We start from the raw sequence: 23,995 nt of genomic DNA on the forward strand, positions 1-23,995 counted from the left end.
AGCCCACCCCAACTCTACACACCTACGTGCAGAAGATCCCCAGGAAGAAACTGTCATGCCAAACCTCTGCCCAGGTTGTCACGGAGACCGCCTGAGTCCCTGCGATCCTGCCGTGAGCATTGCCATAGAACAGGGTGCCCTGGACTGGCTATCGCTGCACTGAAGGGTGTGCCCTGTGTGCCGGGACCCCTGGTATCATTTATGGTAACAGTGTCGTGCCATCTCCCTCACCCCAGGGGCACACTGTTAGGTGTAAATGGGTCTGACTGGAAAAGGATGGAGCAGGCGAGAGAAGGCGGGTGACTGGGCAGACCCCTGCAGCCTTTAGGTGCCTGATTGTGGGTTTGCCACCTAGAGGTTCCCCAGCTGTGGAGCCCACCAGCAGGGTCAGTTTAGCTGCTCTTTTCTCCACAGCACTCACAGCCCCTCTTCACAGGCTTCTGAACCTGGCATTGTCCCCCGCACCCCCGTTTCCCTCCCCAGCTCCCGGCAGGACAGAGGAACCCTCCTGTGCTGGCCCCTGTGTCACCTGGGCACTGCTTTAGCTACTCCAGAAGCTCTTCCCCCTGTGACAGCCAAGCAGGAAAGGGCCTTGGGGGGCGGGGGGATTCCTCTTTTGTGTTTATTTTTGGTTTTTGTCTTCTCTCAGCCAGCATAGGATCAGGAGGGGAGATCGCTGGAGGGCCTTTCAGTTCTGTGTGACCAAGGGGGCCTTCCCCACAGCAGCCCTGGTCCTGCAGCTCTGGGTGTTTGGGAGAGGCTAGCGCGGTGTCAGCCCAAGCTTGACAATGTTTGCTCACATTCTTTCTGCCTTTTCTCAAGCTCCCCGGATACCAAGGCTCCTTCCTCCTGGGCAGACAGCTGGCTGTGGTTAGCAGGACCAGCAGGGCTGCAGGTGGTAACCAGGCCCTTCCATTCCTTGGCTGAAATCCTTTGTGATCGCCGGTCTCTTATCGCTTCTTCTCGGGTGCCGTGTGTGTGCTCTAGGCTGCACCTGGAAGGTTGGGAGCCCAGCATCCCCTATTGCAGTGCACACTCCTGCCCTACCCCCTGCCTTCCCTGCGGCCAGCTGTCTCTGCACATGAGCGAATGAGAAAAACAGTCCCCAAACTCAGCAGCCCCCTCTCCCTGCTGCAGCTCGGGTTCTGAAGTCCCCAGTGAGGGCTCAAGCCTAACAAGTTATTTGTCTTTTGCTTGTCTTTTTCTTCTGCCCTCCCCAGCCTCTTAGCTCTGAGTAGGTCTTGGAGCTGCAGTGCACCCCCCTTTGTTATTTTTCCTGGTGCCAGGGTATCCCCTATAGACGACGGGATGTCCACAACTTTTGGGTAAGGTGGGCAGCCTGGGTAGCCAGCTTCCATGTACCCTTACCTTGTAGGGCTCCCAGCCCTCCTGGCTTGGTGGTGGGACCTCCTTCCCTAGCTCTTGAGGGCCAGCTCGTTAGCCCAAGTGCCTGTCTCCCCTCTCTCCTTCCCCTGCTCTCTCCACTTTGTCCCCCTGAGGTTGGGCATCAGCCCTAAGTCAGTCCAGTCCGTGGACTAGCCTGCGGTGAGGTGGGTGGCCCCTGTCCTCCTTCTCAGCCACTTGCCACCTGTTCCCGCCGTGGTCGCTTCCTCGCCTCTTCCTGCCTTTCCACCCTCTCCACCCGTCTCAGGCCTGGCAGCAGCTCTGTGGTGCATCACCTCAGTGCCACCAAGTTTAAGTTTGTCCAAGTTCCAGAAGTTTCCAAACCTTAAAATAGCAGCCCGTTACCCGCTTCTCCAGTCTGAAAGGAGAGCCTGTTGGAGGGAGAGTCTGGGCCGGGTGCTCCCTAAATGAGAGGAGTCAGCAGACAGATCATGCATAGTGCCTTATTCCACTGTCTTCCCTGGCCAGACCCTGCTCCCCTGGAGTCTGTGTCTTCTTCCTCCTCGTTTGTGTCCATCTGTCTCTTACACTCTCCCTCCCAGTCACCCACAGCCGCATGGGGTTCCCCTCTGCCCTCCTTCTCCCCTCCTTCCCCCATCCCTTCCTGGGGGCTGCAGCCAGGTACACATCTCCCGCCCACCACCAGGGCGGTCTCTAGCAGCTTTAGCTGAGGATGGGAAATGCTTTAGACAGGTGCACTCTGCCTCTTACTACCCAGCAGTGCCTGCCTCTTACCTCTAGCCAGGAGGATGCCACGATTGTTTATACAAGACCGGCTCCATCTGACCCCCTCTGGGCACTGGGGACTAAGCCGCAGGCCTCGGCCTCATCTCCGGAGGCACTGGAGGAGGACGGGACCTCTCCTCCTGCCCGGATGTAGTTGCCCCTCATGGCTGCCTTTCTGAGGGTGTGTATATGTTTACTTGAGAAATACCCTGTTTACAGCCAGAGGAGAATGGTGCCCAACACTAGGTGGAGAGTGACTCGGGACAGCCCGGCCTCTATGGCACTGCCGGCGGTGGCCCCAGCGTGAATGAAGGCAGAGGTGCCAGGGGCTGGGGCGCTCCCTGCACTCCCTGTACTCCCGACCCTGCGGTGCTACAACCACTGGCCACCTTCCTCAGCCTCCTGGCCCCAGACCTTCCCCACCTGCATTCCTTCCTCCAAGGTCCTCAGCTCCTTAACGTATCAGTTGCCTCCTAGAGAACCAGTGTGTGGAGCAATAAGATTTTTATTTTTTTTTATTTTTTGCTTGAGTCTTTTTATAAGAAAAGGAAAAGAGTTGACATTGTGGGACTCTCCTCTTTATGCTGTTGACTGTTTGCCTTCTTAGAAGACGGATGGACATCTGGGTTCTGACTTTGGGGTATCTTGGAAGCTTGGAAAAGCAAGTCAGGCTTTTGCCCCTAAGAAGGGGATCCTGACTCTGCCCTCACCATGCTCCATGCCACCTGGGCTTCCAGCCCCTCCCTCCAAGTGCGCCTCCCACCCTTGATCCTGCTGGTGCCCACACACACATCTGGGGCACTGGTGGCCTGACTCTAAGGGGGCTCTTGGGTTATTGCCTCCCATGACCCTTTCCCCTTCTAGGTCTGTCTGGTGGCCCCCAGATAGGCAGCTGCTGAGTCTCCTAGGAGGGCAATAGCCAAACTTGAACTATTCAGTTCTGGCCGCCGGGCTTGGGGCTGAGGCCCAGAGACACTGCCTCGGCCATCGTCCCACACTGGGCTGAGCCACAGCCTCCGGGATAACACAGGCCCATCTCTGATCCTGTCCACCTGAGCATGGAGAGGTGCCTCGGGAGGGGAACAGGAGGTGTGGTGTGAGGGTGGACTGTCACTGGCTGCCCGGAGCACCCCTAGAATTGCAGGGGTCACCGGAGGGAGGCCACAGGAGGAAGGGAGTTTAGGGACATTTTAAAGACCGCGTTCATGCCCCAGGGCCTCTCTCCATCAGAGCAGGGGAGTATGTTGAGATGATTTAACAGTTGTGTGGGGCCATTTCAGTGAGGGAAGATTTAACCCAGGCTTAAAGTTTGTTTCAAATACTAGTTAATAAGCCTATTTTCCTTATTTTCTTTTTTTGCACAGAAGCTGGTAATCTAGGACCTACGTGTGAACAACTTTATATGAGTATTTTTTGTACTTGGTTTACTTGGGTTGGTATGATACATGATATTTAAGTTCCTTGAACACTGTGGAGCCCCTAATGTGTATGAATGACTGAGGCTTTGTAAATTAAGGGACGTTTGTGTGAATAAAGTTATTTGATGGGGGTCAAAGAAGCCATATGTGATTTGAAAACGTGTGTGGTTTTGTCGACACCTGTGTGGGAAGGCGGAGAAGCCAGCCCTGTGACAGCTCTCCAGTCCCATATCCCACCCCTGGTCCCCGTGGGTGCACAGCATGAGAGAACAGGATAGGCAGTCGCTTGATGAAGGGTAGCAGGTGGTTTTCTCAACTGGTCTTCCCACCCCACACCTGGCAACATGTTCAGATTCAAGGAACCTGCACTTGGGAGCAGGGATCCACCAAGCCAAGCATGTCAAACTCAAAGGCTAACACGGCCAAATAAGTTCATGTGGGCCCTCCAAAAAGCTTCAGTTTTCATAGAAACAGGTTTATTTCGATAGAGAGATGCTGAATACAAAAGGCTAAAATAAATGAGTCGTTAACATAATAGAACATTTTAACAAAATATTTTTTCTTGAACATTAACTTACCAAACACTGAATAACTCCACAAATTAATAAGCATAACACAAATAAACCTATTTTTCTTGTTTGAAAGTGAAATATTTCCTGTTGCGCACACCAAACAAGTCAGTCCAAGACTAATGACGTATCAATCGGCTGCTAAAATATCCGCTGCTAGTATTAGTGGAGAGAAATGGTGTGCCTGTGCATAAGGCGTGTAAGAGAAATGAATGCAACAGGATTATAGTAATCAGTCATTAGCGAACATTATAGTTCGTTATTAATAACTAGAGGCGGGGGGTGAGGGAGATGAAGGGACCCTCTGCCTGCCTGATTGCTCCTAACCACTCTGCCTGCCTGCCTGATCACCCCTAACTGCTTTGCCTGCCTGCCTGATCGCCCCTTACCCCCTCTGCCTCTCCCCCCACTGCTATGGGTCCGTCCAGAAGGATTTCCAGAATGACATCCGGAAGGTCGTTTGGCTGGCTGGTCTAATTAGCATATTACGCTTTTATTATAGATTATGTATAGGAGGATATTATAACAAGTTATGACATTTTTATTAAAACGTTTTTTACATACCATTGTATTGGCTGGGCCGCAAAAATATTCGTTGTGGGCCACGAGTTTGACATGCTTGCACCAAACCTAGTCTGCCCTTCGCAGGGATCCAGGACCTTAGCCAACACGGACCTCCTCCTGACATCTCGGGCCCTTCAGCTGCAGCACAGCTTCTGCAAGTTCCACCCTCAGGGATGTTTAACGTAGAGATAAGAAGGGTCTCCAAACCGCAGCAGCAAGGTTCTCCCAGAGGCACAGGGTCTGGAGAGCAGAGGCTCTAAGTGAGACCATCCTGGTGGGTCTGGGGGTGGAAGAAACTACCTACAGCCCCTCTACCTCTGCCTGGCAACAAGCGCCACTTTCCTTGAGGAATCACTGGCCCTTAACTAAAAGCCAGGCACTCTGATCCCCCACTGGCCTGCATGGTAGGTGTGTGAGCCCCTCTGGGAAATCCAGGCCACCCGGTGAGTGTATTCGTGGTGCTCTGGGAAGGACGGGGACAGCGGGCAGGTGATTGTCTCGCTGGCTGCGCATTCCCTTCCTCACTCACAGTGGGGGTGATAGCTACCTCAGAGCAGCTGAAGGTTCAACAAGAACCTGATTGGGCCCAGCACTTGGTAGGGTCTCAACAGATGATTCTTTAGTTGTCTGTCTGGGATGCTCTCCGTCTGCCAAGTGCTGAGCCCCTCAAGAATCTCATCAATCCAATAGGGCTGGTGTTTGACATGGGACCCACCACTTGGGCCTTTTCTCAGGAGACCTGGTAAACACGGGAATCAAAACGGCAGGAGGACAGAGTCAGGACCTCGGAATGTGTGTTAGAGGAAGAGATAAGACAGGCTTCCTGCCTAATCTGGGGGAACAAGCTGCATTCAGACCCCGGCTTTGGTGTCCAGCCCCTGGGATGAGGCGTCTTGCAAAGGATCCATCTGTGCTCAGCCTGGACGGCGGCCTGGAGCTCGGAGAAGGACAGCCGAGGGCGAGCCATCATAAGTTGGGAACTGTCTGTATTTAAATAATCTATGTCCTTGCACAGTGCCTGACATGGCCCATAGCAGGCAATCCATACATAGTTATTAAGGGATGGGTGAGAGCACATGTTGGGAGCACGGCCCCGTGGAAGGAACTTGCTCAGGAGCCTATGGTGGGAGCAGCCCTAAGACGTGAACCCGGTTCCTGGGCCCTGGCCCACCCTCGTGGGTTGACCTGCAACTTCGCTCCATTCCTGAGGTTTAGCCACAGTCCATGTCATTCCCGTCAGCCCCTGAGGCAGGGATGAAACCAGCTACTTGAGGAGGAATCACCAGATGTGGATGAAGATACCATTGAGCTTTGATTTCTTCCACCTGGAACAAGAGCCAGCAAATTTTCTAACCGGGGCAAAAAGTAAATACTGCAGGCTTTGCAGGCCATGGACCCTTCACCTCTGCCATTATAGCACATAAATAGGCAATAGTAAACAAATGGGTGGGGGCGTGTGCCAGTAAACTTTCATTTATGGACACGGAAATTTGGATTTCATATAATTTTCACCAAAGTGTCACCCACTATTATTTTTCTTCCACCATTCAAAAATGTAAAAACCACAGACCCAGAGTAGTCTAGGGCTTGCTTCTGGGAGCTGGGTCTGTGGTGGACAGCATGGCCTGAAACTGGTGGGTCCAGTTCAGGGGGATGTGCCTGTGTCACGTGTCAGGTCACAAAGGTGAGTGAGGACACTAGAACGGTGCTGACGAGGCCCTGAAGTTCTGCGCACGCTTGGGCACAGCTCGGGTGTGGCAGGGAAGTGCAGTGTAGGGAGATGGATGTCACCCACCAACTGACACATGTTCATGAATCCAGATGCAGCAAAGTATGAAAAAAAATCGTAACAGGAGTCAAGAGACTTGAGTCCAAATCCAGCATGGCCTCCTGCCCGCTGCGAGGAATGTGGCAAATTCCCTCCTCTCTGGGCCAAAGGGTATGGTGTCTCTGGAACCAGACACGGGGTGTGGATTGCTGCTTTACCCCTTAAAGTCTTGTGACCTCGGCGTGTTACTCTCTGAGCCTCCGTTTTCTTACCTATAAAATGTGAGCAAAACCACTACCCACTTCATAGATTTTTTTTTCCTGAGAATGAATGAGGTAGTAGATATAATCCATAGCACAGTGCCCGGCATGCAGTAAACCATCCATAAATGGTATCGATAATATTTTTTAAAGGGGAAAAACATCATTTGAGATACTCCTCCCCCCAAAAGGGACTCAACATTTAAATACTGTTAAGAATGCTGTATATTTCATTCCCCTCCGGGAGTGTCCCAATGCACGAAAAGTTCTAAGAAGTCCTGTAATAAGTCCTATTGTTCAAGCTTCTTGGCTCACCGGTGCTTCTACACGGAGCACCTGTTCTCGGCTCCTGGTACTAGTGTTCTGTGGCAAATGCTTCGGGGCCCACTTCGGGAGATGCTAACTGAGATCTTCGCAGCGCTCAGATCCTACTTCCCTGTCCGGGGACTTCGGCCACCCCATCCGGTTTCACATGGGGCTGGAATCACCTTGCCCTGCTAAAGCCTCCAGTAATTGCCTCTGCTTGGTCTACTGGTTCCTTGAGGGCAGATTGGAATACGAGGAATTTAATAACCGTGGTCTGGGGCTCCCGCCAAAATGCTGTAGGGCCCTGGCCCAGACAACTCCAATGTGGTGAGAACACAGAGAGCAGCTGCCCCCGCCAGCAGACCAAGGCCACTGCCAAGGCCGCGCGTTCCTGATTCCCACGTTGGCAGAGCCCGGCCACCCTCCAGCTAGCGTTTGCCCCGCGCAATGAGCAATTAGCGTTCCACTGGGAAGCACCTGTGGTTCAGTGGTTCTGCACACAGGCCCGCTGCGAGGCTGTCTGGGATCAAATCAGTTTTGTCATATGTAAAATGGGGACAATAACTGCACCTGTGTCTGTGACAATTCGGTCTGGCTGCCTACACAGGAGACCCCAAATGACAGCAGCTGAAACGAGAGAAGTGGGTTTCTCTCTCACATAACAGAGCAATCGGGGCTATTGTGCTGGTTCCACGAGGTCATCTGGGATCCCATCTCCTCTGTCTTCCGGCTCCAACATCTTCGGGAAGAAGCTTCCATCTTCAAGGTCACCTCCCGGCCCAGGATGGCTGCTGGAGCTTCAGGCATGTTCTCTTCATCCCGGCAACAGCACAGGGGCAGGAAGAGAGAGCTTGCCTCCCTCCCCCTTTATGGAACCTCCTCTGAAGCCCCACACTGCCCTTCCACTTACATCTCCTTGGCTAGAACTTGGCACATGGCCACATGTGATGCCAAGGAGACTGGGAAACAGGTGGGCAGTTATCCTGTTACTAAAGTTGAGGGGAGACTTGGTGTTGGGTAAGACAAGTAGCCACTCTGCCCCACAAGTGTGCTTCTGGCTCAGTCTTACAAAGGTGAGGTATTATCATTATTAGTAATAGTTCAGCAGACCTGGGAAGGAAGGAAGGAAGGGAGGGAGGGAGGCATGACAGGTCATCCTTGCTGTACTGACTGGGGTGTCCCGTCTGCCACGGAGGTGACGGGCCCTCCGCTCCGTGGTGGCCAGTGGCGTGGACTGCGGACTAGGGAGGAAAGGAAAGGAAAGAAAAGAAAAAAAGAAAAGGAAAAAAAAGAAAAGTGAAAAGAAGGAAGCAAATTAGCCAGAGAGGGTCCCAGCACCTTATTCAGAGCTGGGACAGTGGCCTCCTATTGGTACAACCAGCGGAGCTCCCTGGTGCTGGGAGAACTGTGGGCTTGGTCCTTTTCTGTTGGCATGTCGTTTGCTCAATAAGCATGTCTGAGTGCGATCTATGTGTCCCACTCTTCTACGGCTGCAGATACAGAAGAGATAGGAGAAGCTTTTTTGTGGTGATTGAATGAGATCTGAAATACAGTGCCTGGGTTAGAATCACGGTTGTGCCACTTGCTGTGTGATCCTAGGCAATTTACTTAACCTCTCAGGGTTTCTCTGTCTTCATCTCTTGGATGGAGAAGATGATAAACAGCATCACAGGATTATTCTTTTTTCTTTTTAATATTTTTTTTATTGATTACAGAAAGGAAGGGAGAGGGAGAGATAGAAACATCAATGATGAGAGAGCCTCCTGCAAGCCCCCCAGTGGGGATCTAGTCCGCAACTCAGGCATGTGCCCTTGACTATAATTGAACCTGGGAACCTTTAGTCTGAGAACCGACGCTCTATTCACTGAGCCAAACCATTTAGAGCAGCCATGGGCAAACTACGGCCCAAGGGCCGGATCCTGCCTGTTGGAAATGAATAAAACTAAAAAAAAAAGAGACCGTACCCTTTTATGTAATGATGTTTACTTTGAATTTATATTAGTTCACACAAACACTCCATCCATGCTTTTGTTCCGGCCCTCCGGTCCAGTTTAAGAACCCATTGTGGCCCTCGAGTCAAAAAGTTTGCCCACCCCTGATTTAGAGCCATCACAGGATTATTCTGAGGGTTCAATAAATTAATAGAAATAAAGTGCTTTGAACACTGAAAAAAATAGTCCTGATCTCTTCAATGAACCATGGGGCCCTTGATACCTACTTTGCTTTCTTCCTGCCTGTTGTGAGCATTCACTGAGCACCTACTGTGCTGGGCACTGGAGATTCGGAGATGAAATACATCTATACATGATTCCCTCATCATAGGGATATTTCCTGAGCTCCTACTGTGTGCCGAGCTCCGTGTCACAAGCTGACGGTCCTGAAGGAGACCAGAAGCGGAACACACAGAGGACATGCCCTGAGCACTGTGGCTCAGACAAGATGGAGCTACGAGGCCAAGAGAATGAGGCCTGGCCCCAGCTCTGGGGGTGGGAGGCAGCCTGTGAGCAATTGTTACATAATTCCAGCCAGGCAGCCAGGCCAGGCCTGTGGACAGCCCGGGACAGGAGGCCACCCCATTCCAGCACAGAAAAATAGGCCTTTATTTTCCTGGGTCATCGGATGAACAGTAATCTGGTAACAAAAGACGATTAGCCATGGATGCCTGTGGAGCCAAGCCAGTTGCCCTCACCCCAGAGCCCAGCCAGTTCTCTGCTCTCAGGGCCCCAAACTTGCTTCCCAGGACTGATCCTTGGACCCCTTCCCCAGCCCTGCCCTGTTCTTGAGACCCCCACACTCCCTCTCCAGCCAGCTTTGGATGGTGGTTAAGTGGTAAGTTCTACCCACCTGTTATTAATTTATTGCCTCAGTTCCAAGTGCTCCTTCAATATGTGCTCTATGAAAAGCAACAGAATTCCTTTAAGCATTTCTCCTCTCAAGTGAGCATGATTTTCAGCTCTCAGTAGAGGACTCTGGAGGGACACTGCAGGAGGAAAAGGCTTCCTGCAATTTCCAGCTCGGTGAGGGGTTTGCAGTGCGTTCCTACCCCAGCCACAGGCACGGCACACCATTGGTCTGCGGCCTGGCAGCCTCAGTCCAGTGATGACCTTTCTACGGCCTCCTGAAGCCAAGCCCCTTCATGGCCTGCACAGTTGCCCATGTTCTGGAGAGTCTCACATAGCCAGCAGCTCTCCCTCCACAAGCCCGTGTGTGACCCTGGTAGTCTGAAGGCCACTCCTCCCCACCCCCCACCCCCCGCCCCACACTAGTGCCCAGTCTCCCACTGCCCCTGACACTGTTAGCTGAGAGCCTGCTGCCCTCACACACATACACTCTGGAAGACCGCCCATTGCTTGTCCAGAAACTCCAGACCAGCTCCATCCTGGCTGAACCATCAAACTTCTGAAATCAATAAAAATATATTTTAAAAGACAAAAAACTTCCCTGCTATACCTTTTCCAAGGGGTTTACTAGTAGATCCCTTCCAAATTTGTCCTTCCTTGGGCATTTATTAAAAACTACAGCTAACATCATATTTAATAGTAAAAAGCTTTCTCTTAACAGCAGGAACAAGAAAGGATGTCAACTCTTACCACTCAACACCTTACTGGAGTTTCTAGCCCCTGCAAAGAGTAAAAGATAAAATAAAAGAAATTAAAGGCATGAGATTAGATGTGTTAAAACCGTCTTTATTTGCAGATGACATGATCATCTGTTTAGAAAACCCAATAGAATCTACAAAGAAAGCTTCTAGAATTAATTGAGTTGAGCAAAGTTGCTGGATACAAGATCAAAATACAATTGTGGTTCTATTTGCTAGCAATGAATAATTGGGAATTGAAATAGAAAAAAAATACCATCTAAGATATCAATTACTTATTAATAAATCTCACTAAAGTTATGAAAATTTTGTGCAATAAAAACTACAAAGTATTGCCGAGAGAAAACCTAAAAAAAAACATTATTTGTGGATTCTGCATTTTCGAATTCACATACTAGCTAACATGCATTTGTAACTCAGTCAATAATGGCAGTGCTGCTGCGGTTACGCACAGACACACACAGGGCAGCCCAAAATGTGAGCAGCCTGATGCACACATCCCAGCTGAAGCCAAGCAAGGGGATGCCCTCCCGGCCTTCCTGTTTTAGGTCTCATACTGTAAGCAAATGTCCTTTCTGCAGCCTATCCAGCCACACCTTTCACCTTCCTATTTTTGTTGGTGATTTTAGAATGGCCCCCAAGCATAGTGTTGAAGTGCTGCATGGTGTCCCTGTGAGCAAGAAGGCTGTGGTGTACATGACGGAGAAGATCTGTGTTAGGCAAACTTCATTCAGGCATGAGTTGTAGTGCTGTTAGCTATGAGTTCAATGTCAATAAATCAACAATTTTTATTACATACGGCAACTTTAAACAGAAACACGTATAAGACAAAATTATGTCTTGATCAGTTGATGAACATGTTGTGACTAGAGGCTGACGGGAACCTAACCCTGTATGTCCCCTAGGAGCAATTGCTCAGTATTCAATGATTTGGCGTTCATGAAGACTATACAGAACATAATAACCAGAAATAATACGAATTGACTGTACTTTGTTCATGGGCCAGAAAACTCAATATTGTTAAGATGGCATTCTCCCCAAATTGATCTATAGATTTAATACAATCCCAATAAAAAAAAATCCAGCAGGCTATTTATATAGAAATGAACAAGTCAATTTTAAAATTCACATAGAAATATAAAGAACCTAAAATGGTGAGAACAGCTCTGAAAAAGAATAAAGTTATAGGGCTAACACTATCTGATTTCAGTAACTATTATGAAGCTATAGTCATAAAAATAGTATGGCATAATGATATACACATACATCAATAGAATAGAATAGAGTCCAAAAAATAGAGCACACGTATTTAGACAATTGATTTTTACAAAGTTATATAGACAATGCAATGAATAAAGGCTAGCTTTAAAAAAAATGGTGCTGGAACAACTGGATAAACATGAAAGAATACAAAAAATTTAAATTTATGCTTTATGCTGTATACAAAAATTAACAGGGATCGCAAGCCTAAATGTAAAACCTAAAACAATAAAACTTCTAGAAGAAAACATAGGAGAAAATCTTTGTGGCCTAGGGTTAGGCAAATACCTCTTAGATATGTCACCCAAAGTACAGTCCATAAAAGAACAAGTGGATAAGTTGAAATACATCAAAATGTGAAGTTTCTGGACTTCAAGAGACACTTAAGAAAATAAAAAGACAAAACAGACTGGAAGAAAATCTTTACAAAATGTGTATTTATAAAATAAAAAAATAAAAATAAATTTAAAAAATGTGTATTTAATAACGAACTTGTATCCAAAATATTTAAAGCACTCTCAAAACTGAACAATAAGAAAACAACCTAATTTAAAAAATTGGCTAGAGATTTGACTAGACATGTCACCAGAGAAGATAAACATATGGCAAATACCATATGAAAAGATGTTTTACATCATTTGTCATTAAGAAAAATTTTTAAATTTTAATTTAAATTAAAAAACTAAATTACCAATGACACATACCTAAAATACCAATACTGCACACCTAATAGAATGGCTACAATTAAAAAGACTAACTATGGGTGGGGGAGTGAGTGTGTGGAGGAATGGAACTTATATGCTGCTGGTAGGAATGGAAAATGGTAGAACCACCATGGAAATACTTTGGCAGTTTCTTAAACATACACCTCCCATAGGACCCATCTGAATCCATTCCTAGATTTTTACCCAAGAGAAAAAGAAACATGTGCCCATACAAAGACGTCCACGAACGTTCATAGCAGCTTTATTTGTAATAGCTCGTCAAACTGGAAATAATCTACATGTCCATCAACATATCAACACGTGGACAAACAAATTGCAAAATATCCATACAAGGAAATGCCACTCAGCAACAACAAAAGAATGATCTTCACACACTGATGTGGATGAATCTCAAAATAATTCTGCAGAGTGAAAGGAACGAGACATAAAAGAGTACAAAAGCATGATTCTATTTATATAAAGCTCGAGAAAATGCAAGTTAATCTACAGTAACTGAAAGCAGATCGGTGGTTGCCTGGAGACCCTGAAGGGCTAGCGAGCAGGAGGCAAAAAGAAAGTGAAAGTCCACGAGGAGGCTCCTGTGGTGATGGCATGTGCACTGTGTGGAATGCGGGGATGGTTTCATGGGTATATGCATGCATCAAACATTAAATCATGCATTCCAAATACGTGCAACTTACCCTATGTCAACTAAGCCTCAATAGAACTGTCACATCAAAAGGTGGGGGACAAAAGAGTAAGTGTGAAAGGACTCTCGCAGGCCAAACTGAGAACAATTTGAACATCAGAAATAACAACGATGACAATGGAATTTTCACATTGAAGAGTAATAATAATAAAAGAATCCACGGAGGGAGCAGAAAACTCCTTTTTCAGAAGAACGTAGACCGGATGATAGAACGGGAGAATTCTCTATTTTGCAGGTCCCGGAGACATAATTAAGAAAAGGTATCAGTAGCTGCTGGAATCACTGAGGGAAAATGGGGGAGGGGATGAATTTACACAGGACAGTCACACGGGCTCAGACAAATCCCTCCTTACACAGATGAACCGGCATTTACAAAGGGGAGGCTTAACCACGATGGAAAGGTCTGCTGGAACCACCTGCATCAAAGGTGACGTCAGCATCAGTGACAATAGGACGAGCTGGCATGACGCCCTCCTTACATAACGCATTGTCGAGGACGTGACCTCGCCTCTGCGGTGTTATTGCCCAAAATGTTCCACCCGAATCTAAACGCAAGGAAACAAGCAGATACTCCCAGATTCAACAACACCCATGTCTCAAAAATGCCCATGTCATGAAAGGAAAAGAAGGGTGAGGGTGGCACAGTGGGTGCCACTCATTCTAGATCAGACACTGAAGGCAGCACCAGCCAAGTGAAGTCTCTAATGCTTGATGCAATCAAGGGGGTTGAGAAGAAGTGAAACTCAGACAGCTGTAAAAGGGTGTTATCGTACATTTGGGGAATTCAGCATCTGGGCATATGATGATAGACTGCATGCTGAGTGTAGTACAACACTGTTAAACATTTTGGTTATTTTAGAGTTCAGTGTTTTTGTTGTATAGAAGACTGCCCTTGTAAATGATGATATGGGAACATTTTTTATTAAAAATAAAAATGCTGTCAATGAAACTAAAATATAAAAGAAAGAAAGAAAGGATACATGAGTATGGGCTGAAGTATTTAGGAGTGAAATGGCCTGATAGCTAAGCTATACCTCTATTCTCTCTCTATGTCTGTCTCTCCGTCTTTTCCTCTCCCTGGAGAGAGGCTGGGAGGGAGAGAGGAAGGGAGCGCATAGGTGAAGGGTATGTAGGGTGTCCATTGCAAGATTCCTTTCATTTTTCTGTTGGTATAAAAATACTCCAGTTAAAAGTTAGAGGAGAATGGGTGTGGGTCGCTGGCCCAGAAGGGTCTCTCCAGCTTGGAGAGTCAGCTTCAGGCTCGGACCTTGGACGGGCCTCTCCTGACCTACCGCCTGCCCAGCTGCTTCTCTCCTCTCAGCAGCCACAGCCCTGTCTGGGCTCTGCAGCAGGAAGGCTGACCCCTCCTGCCTGGCCCTCCTCCTCCAGCTTCCCTCGCAGAGCCCCCTGGAGTGGAGCTCAGAAGAAAGCAGGGGCCCATCGCCAGGGAGGGAGCAAACATGGAGAAGCAGGCTGCCACCGAGGCCTCAGAGGTACGAGGCCACCAGCTCCATGTGCAGACGAGGGACATGGTGTGCTCACCGAGCAGGTTCGCCCTGCAGTGGCTTCCCTCTCATTGAGCGTAACAACTCAAATCCTACCCTGGCATGCAGGCCCTTGGTCGGCCACTGTCCCCTCCCTGACCCCTCTACTCTCCTCGCCTCACACTGCTCCAGCCCCACCAGCGTGTTTTGGGGGGACACACATCACGGCACTCTTGCCTCAGCGCTTTGCACTCATTCTCTCCTGAAATGTATCCTCCCCTCACCCCCACCTCACCCCGCCCCCTGATATCTACCCAGCTCTGTCCCTCTGTCTTGTCTTCCTTGCTGGCTTTACTTTTCATTTCCTCCTGAGCGCACAGCACCGTCTCCTGCAGCATCTGTTTGTCCTGCTTGTTGTCCATCACGCCCACTGGAATGCCAGTTCCCCGAGGGCAGTCATGCGCGTCCATCCTGTTCACTGCTGTACAAGTGCCCGGCACATAGTAGGTGCTCAATAAAGAGTTCTTGAGTGACGGACACCAAGTTTCTGTTTTCCTTTGGACAGTGGTGTGCGTGCATGCGTGCCTGTGAGCGAGCATGTGCGTGTGTGTGTGTGTGTGTGTGTGTGTGTGTGTTCGCACGTTGGGCAGGCTGGGGCATGGGGTGGTGAGCACTGGCCATCCTCCTAAGACTCATTTCTGGGGTGAAGGCAGAGTTCTCAGGGAGTCAGTGGGTGTCACTTGCAGCACAAACACGTTACATAATCTGGCACCAGGCAGGGGTGAGGGGCAGGTAGGACCTTTATTCTGTGTTTACCCAGAGAGGCGGCACAAACCACACACCAAGCTGCCATCCCTTCAGCTTGGAGTTCCCTAATCACCCTGACAGGACCCACTGCCCATTCGCTCTGCCCACTGGCCCTGAAAGAAGCTGCAAGCTAGGCACTCGGGGCCTGGGAGGACCTCAGGCGCTGGCGTGTGCTGGGCGCTGGCTGTTGCGGGGCCTCAGCCCCACCCGGGCATTGGTGACCCGGAGGCCCTCACCTGTTCACGGCCCACACATGCCGGGGCGCCAGAGGCTCACTTGGGCGTTGCCTCTGCCTTCTGACCTTTCCTGTGCTGGGACTCATGGCCTGAGCTGCCTGGAGGGCTACCACCTGGTGCCTCAGACCTCCTCTTACCCACAGAGGGCCCCTGGGTGGGCACGGGGCTCTGCCAACCTCGGGGTCCTCCCTGTCTACCAGGGAGTCATACTGGTTACTGACCTATACAGTTATGAGATGTAACAGGTCAGAGGTGTGGCGCCCTCGTAGAGGTCAGCAAGTGAGGGCGGCTGTTATGGTCCCACTAGTGGCCACTCCGAGGCAGGCCCAGGCCGACTGCTGGGGATCCGGAGGCATCCATGCATGACACCCCATTTTCTTGGCCCTTAGAGCTCAGTGCAGGGAGACAGATAGAAATAACCACTGAAGTATGCAGCAGGCAGAGAGTGCTTCAAAGGGAGAAATCAGGGCAATGGGACACAGAGGGTCAGGGTGGCAGGCGGGCTGCCTGGCAGAGGTGACATTTGAGCAGAGGCCTGACTGGAGAGAGCGGTGAGCCAGGTGGATGTCTGGGGAGGGGGGGCAGCAAGTGCGAAGGCCCTGAGTCGGGGGTCTCGGTGGGTTAGAGGCAGGTGAGAGGGGAGGGGACGGGGGGAGGCCTCCATCACGCAGGGCCTGTCTGCCATTACTAGGTCTTTGGAGGGTGTGAGCCCAGGGACAGGACCCGGCTTCCATTGTCAAAGGGTCCCTTGGCTTCCATGTTGGGAACAGATGCGGGGTGCTGAAGCAGGAAGGGGGCCAGGAGGCCAGCACATACGGTGGGAGAGGTGGCCACACCAGGCCGCTGACCGAGGCGGAGGTGAGAAGGCGCCAGAGTCTGCGGAGATCCTGGAGGTAGAGCCACCAGGAGCAGCTGACAGGTTGGTCGGAGCGGAGGAGTGTGGAGCGTCAGGACAGATGCAATAGTAACAACCATGGGCTATGACACCTTCTCCGGTGGCCTCTGGTGACCACGGCGCCCTGACGGCTGCACATGATTGTCCTCATTTTAAAGCTGGAGGACCTGGGGCTCGAGGAGAGGGAGTGGCTTGACCCAAGGGCTGTCTGGCTCGGCCCAGGTGGGGACACACAGGACTGACTCTACCTTTCTCGGCGATTCTCCTCACAGAGAGGCTGTGGCTCAGGCCAGGGCTCGCCCACCGCCTGTGGCTCACACTCTTCCTCGGATGCACACAGCGCTCTCCCGAGGGATCGCTGTCAGACCCCATTCCCCGTCACATCCAGGGGCTACTGAAATCTCCATGCCTTCCAGCCGTCTGTGCCCCGGCCGCCTGCCCGGGCCTTCACCGGCACCCAGTGTGCCCCTACCTCCCATCACCTAGTCAGGGCCACCTCAGAGTCAACGGGCTGAAGGTGGCCTGACCTCCCTCCACGCCCAACCTCCTTCACACTCTTCCTCCCATGTCGGGGGGCAGGACACCACAGTCTCCCCCAGGCCTCGGCAGGTCCTGCTCTGCGAGGCAGGCGCTGTGGATGGAGGAGAAAACCACGGCACGAAGACGTGAAGTGACTGGCCTCCGTCAGCCGGCGGGTGAGCGGCAGGGCTGAGATTTGAACCCAGGCAGCCCGACTCCCGAGCCAGGCCCTCTCCTTGGCTGCCCACCAGTCAGCGCTGTGGGGAGGCCGAGGCCCGAGGAGCCCGGAAAGTCCTCCACAAACATCCCCTCCTGCATCTCCACCGCCACACGGGCTACTGCCACCTGGAACGACGCCCTGTTCTTGGGTCCATTTCACAGATGAGAAAACCAAGCAGAAAGGGACTGAGTGTGACCCTGGAGCTCATGCCGGCCTAGAGGAAGGGAGATGATTTCTCCCACGCCTCTTCTCTGTGACCACGGAGTGTGCGTGGCTGGGAAACGGCGTGGGTGGCAGGCCAGGTGGCGGGAGGAGGAACTGATCTGAGGGTTGTCACACTTTGGGAGTTTCTTCTGGGTGGAAGCACGGTTCATTACTGAGATGGCACCGCGTTCCGCCCGGAACGTCAATAGCCGAGGTAATTGGGGGCTTCTGTCTGGCGGCTCAGCCTCTGACAAGAATTTCCAGGTAGATTTCAGCCGGGAGCCCTGAGTTCTACTTAAAATGTAAAACGCATGTGCGAAGTGTTTCCTCTGAAGTGGGAACAGGTAATTGATTTTTTAAAGACGGCGACCTCTCTGGGCGGTGGAAGCGCGTTCGGGTCCCTTTCTTACTTTTCTGCGCATAAAGGCAATCAGCCCAGGTCAGCGCTGCGCACAGGCAATGGGCTGCTAATTCCGCACAACAATGTCTCCCTGCAGCTTTTCCTGGTTGCAAAAGGGATTATTGTATCGGCTCGATTCACATCAGAGAGGGAAGCGGGCCCTGCCTTCCCCTCTCCGCAGCGCTGCTGGGAGGGCCGCCTTCCTGCTCTGCGCCTGGAGCCCTGGACAACGGGGGTCAGCACAGACCCTCCTGGAAAAACACCCACCGGTGGGAGATGGTGAGAAAGGCCGCACATCATTCTCCCCCCTCCTCCATCCATGCCCTTTGGGGGTCCCCCTCACCCTGACTCCAGGCCCAGCCATGTGACTTGCTTTGGCCAATAGGACAAGAGCAAATGGGACACACGCAGAGGCTTGCAAAGCACCGGCTGCTCTTTGAGACTCTGAGACCAACGTGTGAGCGAGCCTGAGCTGGCTGGAGGCTGGGAGGCCACATGAGACAGAGACGGGCCCCAGACCAGCCAGCATGTCCACTGCCAGCCAGTGTGTGGGGCCATCCTACACCATCCAGCCCAGAAGAACGTTCCAGTAGACTCACGGGACTGTGAGAAAGAATCCCCTGTTGTTTTAATTCAATAATTTCCTGGTGGCATTTTGTTCCACAGCAGCAGCTAACTGATGCATCCCCTCTTCACCTTGTATCCATGAGGTTTCTTGGTGTTTTAGGAAAAGGAGAACTTATTGGGAGATTATTGGGGATCATAGAATTGAGGCAAAAGCTGGAGAGCCAGGGAACAGGCAGGAATCAGGGAACAGCCAGATTGTCAGGGCCCTGCTGTGGAATGAGCAACTCCGCCCTACTGGGTCCCGTATCATTCCACTCTGGACTGAAGTCCCACCTGGATGCACAGGTCACATGTCCTGCCTCAGTGGTGTCAGCGTGCTAAGAAGCAAGCCCTGAGAGACCCACAGGGCAGGGAACGAGCAGGGTGCCTCCAGGGCTGGCCTAGCTCAGCTCAGATCCCAGCCTGCTGCATGCAAGCGAGGCCACCTTCAAGCTGGCTTTGCCCTCAGTAACTGCTGGGAGGTGCACCGTGTTCTGGGTTTACTGAGAAGATGAATGAAGCAGCGTGTGCAAAGCACAGAGAACAGTACCTGGCATTCAGAAAGCAAGCAATAAATATTAGTTTACTATCATTATTATTATTATTATTATTATTATTATTATTATTATTATTATTATTATTACTACAATTCTGTAATGTGGGAAAGGCAGTTCCCCAGAAGGAAATCAGGGGTAGGAAGGACAGGATGGATACTGCAGGACCAAAATGACAAATGTCTCTGAGGGTGCTGTGAGGACGCGGCTTTGTCATGCCTGTTACTGAGCCAAGCCTTGTGCCGGGAGACAGACACAACTGCTGAGATGGACCTGGTCCCTGCTTGCAGGGCGGCCCCCTTGCAGGAGCAAGGCTGGCACTGAACAAGTGGGTCCAGGAATAGCACCACGATTCCGACAGCACCGTGTGCGGAGGCGGGTGGGCAGGAAAGGGACAGGGTACTGCTCGGCTAGTGCGAGGGGACGAAGGGAAATGTTCATGGTGCTGGTGAAAACAAAGAGTGATTTAGCTGCTCGATGTAAAGGCCTCTTTACTCCCTTCCCTAATTCCCCCCCCCTCCCCCGGGAAGCCCTGGGTGAGGATCAGACGCCCAGGCTCCTAGTCCTGGCTGCGCTCCTTGGACCAGTCCCTTCCCCTCTGTGAGCCTCAGTTTCCACACTGATGCAATGAAGGTGCTGAATGGGTCAGCAATATCTCACAAACATTGTAGCCTCCCCTTGTTCCTGTGAGGCCCAAATACAATGGATGAGATTGGGGAGGAGTATCAGAGTCCCACCTATGAGCTCGGCTTCCGTCACCTCCCCTCCGAGGCCCCGGAGACACTGCTGCAGACACCTGAGGCTCGGAGGCGTGCCACCTGCAAATCACAAGCTTGACGTCTTGGCATAGACAGATGTGGCTGGAACCCTCGCTTCGCCTCTTACTTGCTGTGTGATCTTGGGTCAGTCACTTGACCTCTCTGACCCGTCTGCATCACCTCTAGTGGGGACGGCAATGAGGAGATAGATCTGGGTCCTAGAGCCCTTGCTCCACCACCGCTTCGCTCTGTCTTGGCAGGCCCCTGTCCTTCACTGGGCCCCAAACCTGATGACAGATCGGGATTCCTCGTCACAGCCTCTCCTGGGTCTGCCTCTAGAGAGGCATGGCAACTCACGGAGTCCCCAACACACAACTGCCCCTTCCTCCCTCCCAGGCTATGGAGGAGAGAAATCTAGGAGGCCACTGGCAGCCGGGAGGCAGCTGACATCAGGGGCTCAGGGCCTGAGCGGGGGTCTGTCGCCTAGCAACAGGCACCATCACACACTGTGGGTGGCCAAGGGTGCCGGTGCTGGCCCACATCCCCAGCCCAGAGCAGATCTGCTGGGGCGCTGCAGAGGGCAGGCAGCGTGTTCTCAGAGGCTTGGAGGAAAGCTCTCTATTCCCGGGGAAGCATGTGGTCCCCTGGCCTCCAGCCTTCCAGCACCTCCTAGGCTAGAAGTACCCAGGTCCTCCTGGTTGTTATCTTTAATCCTGGCAGGAGCTCACCAACAGGGGCATCGTCCCCCTGTGCAGGTAAGGACGCTGAAACTCAGGCTCAAGATCCAGTGGTGGGTCAGTGGATAGCCAGCCCTTAGACCATGGCTGCAGAGAGGAAGGGTGCGGGCCAGAGGTCCTGGGTAGGATTTGGAGTGGGTTTGGTGGGAGAGGTGGGAGATGAGAAGGGGACGAGAGATGGGCTGATACCTCCCAAGTCCTGGTGACATGAGGTCCAGGTTACAACTGCAGTGGAGGCGGCAGTCCCAGAGGTGAAGCGGCCAAGACCCTGAGCTGCTGGGAGCAGAACAGGCCCGCATGGCACCTGGGCCATGGCGCCCAGAGGCAGTCCCTCCGGGGACACACTCAGGATCGTGGCCCTGGGAGCACGGAGCCTCCGGATACTGGCCCATAGCTTCCTCCCGTCCTTGGCCAACCAGCTTGGGTCTTTAGGGAGAGCTTCAGGCTCGGGGACAAAGGCCCTTCCCCAAGCCAGGGTCCAGCTTCCCTGTCTCTGCCTGCTGTCTGTGTGATCCTTCACAAATAAGCCCACCCCTCTGGGTGTTAGGAGACTTTCTCCTGAGAATTCCTCCTCATGGGTATCATGATCCTTATTCCACAGTTAAAGACACTGAGGCTCAGAGAGGTTAAGCAACCTACTCAAGCTCACACAGCTGGTGGGCAGGGCTGGGATGGAAGGTTGTTCCAGTTATCTATTGGTGCATAACCAACTTCCCCACGACCTAATGACTTCCATCAGCAAGCCTCACTGTGTGCACGAATGTGCCATTTGGGCAGGGCTTGGCGGGGACCGTTCATCTCTGCCCCTGCTGGCATCGGCTGGGGCTGGAATCTTCCACGGCTTCTTCCCAAGTGAGCGGTGGCTGGCACTGCTGTCTGCTGAGACTCTAGCTGCTGAGCAGCGGGCTCTGCCTGGAACAGAAGCTTCCTCACATGAGCCAGCGTCCCGGAGAGCCTGTCTCCAAGCCCGTGCTGTCCCCCAGGAAGGATGAGATGACGGGAGAAGAAAGCTTTGCTGCGAGGGAGCTTCCAGGAGTGACAGGTCCCTGTGGGACCCAAGCAAAGGGTTCTGTCCTTGAACCCTGGGGAAGCCTGGAGGGCAGGCTGAAGCCGCTGCTCCAGAACCTCTCTCTCTCTCTCTCTCTCTCTCTCTGTCTCTCAAATGCCGAGGGAGGAGCAGGCCTGGCACTCAGGGGTCTGGGCTGGTCAGACAGGTCAGGGAGCTGAGGCAGAGAGGCCGCAGGCAGAAACTGGCCTTTGCCAGGCCATGCGCCAAAACAGCTGCTTCCACTTGGAAGCCCAGCCCCTTTCAGGTCAAGTACCCGGAGGGCCCTCGCTTCCTCCTCTCGCCCAGAGGTCAGGGCTGACTCCACAATGCACGTGCCCTCCCCTCAGCTCCACTCACAGCTGGGCTCTGGCCTGGGCAATGCAGTGGCCTCCCTACTGCCCACGCTGCCCAATTCCAGATCATTTCCCACTCAGCAGCCACGGAGGTTTTAAAACTAAACCAAACGTTGCAACACTCCCGGGTTTAAAGTGAGGACTTCCTGTCCTAGACTAAAGTTAAACCCTTCAGACGCCAGCTCCAGCTCCGACAGGCATCACCCGCAGCCCTCCCCCCTTCGCCCCTCTGCTGGGAAGGGCCTCCCACATCTTTGTCTGGTTCCTTCTCGCCTTTCAGGTCTCCGCTCCAATGCCGCCTCCTTCAGAGATGCTCTCTGACCGCCTGGTCTCAATGCGTCCCGCCCGCACCTGAGGTCATCCTTATCGCCCCGTGATGTCACTCCTTTACCCAGCTCTGGTCTCCTGAGAGTCGGGACCACGTCCATCAGGCTCACGGCTATGTCCTAAGCCTCTAGGGCGGGATTTGCGCAGAATAGACACTTAATAAACACTGCGAATGAGCAAGAGAGTTGAACGAATACATGCACCTGCAGGAACACACATTGTCAGTCCGAGCACTCCGTCACGTGCTCAGACCCTCTCTCCTCCCGCACTTGCAAACACGTCCTCATCCAGGCCCGGCTCACAGATCCAGACACTTCCAGGCTCCTCTGCAGATAAGCGCCCAGATGCTCCGCCGCCTGTAACCAGGGACGCTGCCGCCCCCTCCTGGACAAGTGGAGGAAGTGAAGTCAGGGTCTGGCCTAACCCTAGCTCTCCTTCCTTGCAGATTCCAGGGGAATTCCTGCCCCCTGTTTGCTCCCAGACAGGGGGTGTTGGCCTTCATGGAGCACAGTCTGGGGCAGTGTGTATGGGAGTGGGGTGTGGACACAGGGCTCATCACCCCAGTTCTAGGCATGGGGACTCCTCAGCTCCTGCTCAGGTGAGCCTGTCGCACTCCCCCCTCTTCCAGCTGGCCTGGCTCAAGAGCTGCATCAGTTGATTCCACCCCCCTCCTCCCTATTCAGTCGAATAAATGAAAATATATACAAGAGGCCCTGACTCAGGGTATGTTAAGTAAGTGCATCATGGTCTGCCTGCTGCGATCATAGTCAAACTCGGAAGCATTTAGGATGTGACGGATGGGAAATACTGAACTGATTCTAGTATCAGACAGCGTAGTCACTTCAGAGACAAGGTGAGGCAAAGGCCCAGGGACCCGACATGCCATGTGGGAGATTGTAGAAGACTCACTGCGCTCAGGAGGTGAGAAAAGGGGGCGAATTCCATTCTCAGCCAGTCCTGGAGCGTCAGTCCTTCCTTTGCAGGGACATGAGCGAGGAGTTAGAGGTTCTGGGTGCTAGTCCAGCCTGGGCCACCTGTGGCTCTGCAACTTCCAAACACTCACTTCCCCAACTTGTTTTCTCACCTCTACAATGGGTACACTGACAGGCAAGCATGAAAGAGACCGCAGAAGGTGCCTTAGTTTTGGGGTTCCCACTAGTTGACCCTGAAACAAGGACTCCTGTGAAAGTAAAGATAAGATTCATTACCATATCTTCATGTCATGTCATGTCATGTCATGTCATGTCATACATTGTAATAGCTTGCTGTGGAGCATTCCAGGACAGCTGGGAGCAGATGGGAGGCAGGACAGGTAACGGACAAGCAAGGGTGTGCCATTACAAGCCCCACGTCAGTGAAGCCTGCAGCAGTGCCCTAGAGATAGAAGTTGCACGGCAGAATTGTCCCATTTGGGGGCCTGGGGCTGGGGTATTTATACTCCCATACTCATCAAGGATTGGAGGAAGCAAATTCCCCTCTGGAAACACACATTCCCAGGCACTCCCAGTCCCTTAAACGCAGGCCACAGCATCCTCTGGAAGGCAGATGCTGGCTGCCAGGG

General features: G+C 52.1%; 1 long non-coding RNA gene across 1 annotated transcript; it reads left to right on the forward strand.

Annotated features, from left to right (window-relative positions):
• Nucleotides 1–6: 6 nt before the first annotated feature.
• On the forward strand, nucleotides 7–3,707 carry LOC107182168. The gene is made up of 2 exons (XR_001512890.1): nucleotides 7–204; nucleotides 3,495–3,707. It is a non-coding gene; the product is annotated as an uncharacterized LOC107182168 (long non-coding RNA).
• Nucleotides 3,708–23,995: the final 20,288 nt, after the last annotated feature.

The sequence above is a fragment of the Myotis davidii genome, unplaced genomic scaffold, assembly GCF_000327345.1.
Source record: "Myotis davidii unplaced genomic scaffold, ASM32734v1 scaffold32, whole genome shotgun sequence".
Classification (NCBI taxonomy): domain Eukaryota; kingdom Metazoa; phylum Chordata; class Mammalia; order Chiroptera; family Vespertilionidae; genus Myotis; species Myotis davidii.